A 1,265-nucleotide genomic window follows, 5' to 3' on the forward strand; every position below is an offset into this window, starting at 1 on the left:
TGTTAAAACTGTTAAAATGAAAAATGGGCTTAATGGTTAATATCCTTACAATTTTGATTTTGAGTTAGTAGGTATGCAACCAATCACATATATTTCTGGAATTTATGAGTAAAAACTGTTCTCCCTCTACGACTCAGTATGATCTTCCATATTTGCTATGGAAAGTATAATAGAAGAGTTACATCCTTTTCTGTATGATAAAATCAGGGTAATGTGTTACAGTAGGCCAGAAAACAGGGGGTATGGGTTTTACTCTGAGTTCAGTCCCTAGCTATCTTTTTGACTTTGGGCAATTCCCTTAATCTTGGTCTCAGTTCCCTCTTCTGTAAAGTTGTATTCTCTGAGATATATTCTGCTGTAAAATTCTATTATTGAATTTTAAAACCACTAACCTTTTCAGTGAGTCTGGTTTAGGAAAGTGATGATATAACGTTTGTTCAAACTGGTAAAGTTTTAAGTGAAAAAGGTATTTAAACCTCCTTGTATTTGTTAATTGAGCTATTTTTTTACTTAGACATGCAAGTTCAAAATTTATATCTCTTTTCAACTCTATAGCCAGTGGTTAATAAGTACAATTTCTGAGGTGGTGGGATTCCGGGACGCTGCTATGGAGGGGTGTAGCGAGCCACAGCTGGAGGCTAAGGCCAAGGTCACCAACCAGCTAATAGATTTTCAGTGGAAGCTGGGTATGGCTGTGAGCTCAGACAGCTGCAGATCACTTAAGTATCCTTATGTTGCAGTGATGCTCAAGGTGGCAGATCATTCAGGCCAAGTAAAGAACAAATCCTTTGAAATGACAATTCCACAGTTTCAGAATTTCTACAGTTCAAGGATATTGCTGCAGTTATTGAAACTGTGTGAAAACTGATTGCTTTGTTGATGAATTGCTACCATCATTCTAAAATCATGGACTTTACTTTCTGCAACAAAACTGCCTAAGGATCAAATGATATTTATTGAATGAAAATTACACTTTTGGTTTTCCAATTTTTTAAATAATAAAAAAGAAAATGAGACAAACAGGAAAAAAATAAGTACAATTTCTAGAGACTGGGTGCACTTGAATCTGCCCTCACCATTTATTAGTTGTGGGTCACGGGCATGCTCCTTCATGTCTTTGTGCTCAGTTTACTCACCTGTCAATTGGGAATAATAACAGTATCTAAAACACAGGGATATTGTGAGGATTCAGTGAGATAACTCACTTAAGCCCTGAGCAAGTGACTAGAGCATTAGCATATTTTTGATACGTGTCAGCTTTTACT

At 36.2% G+C, this 1,265-nt stretch overlaps 1 pseudogene; it reads left to right on the forward strand.

Annotated features, from left to right (window-relative positions):
• The first annotated feature begins 590 nt into the window (after window positions 1-590).
• LOC132530782 (COMM domain-containing protein 6-like) lies at window positions 591-861 on the forward strand (annotated as a pseudogene).
• The last annotated feature ends 404 nt before the right edge of the window (window positions 862-1,265 follow it).

The sequence above is a fragment of the Lagenorhynchus albirostris genome, chromosome 12 (assembly GCF_949774975.1).
Source record: "Lagenorhynchus albirostris chromosome 12, mLagAlb1.1, whole genome shotgun sequence".
Lineage (NCBI taxonomy): Eukaryota > Metazoa > Chordata > Mammalia > Artiodactyla > Delphinidae > Lagenorhynchus > Lagenorhynchus albirostris.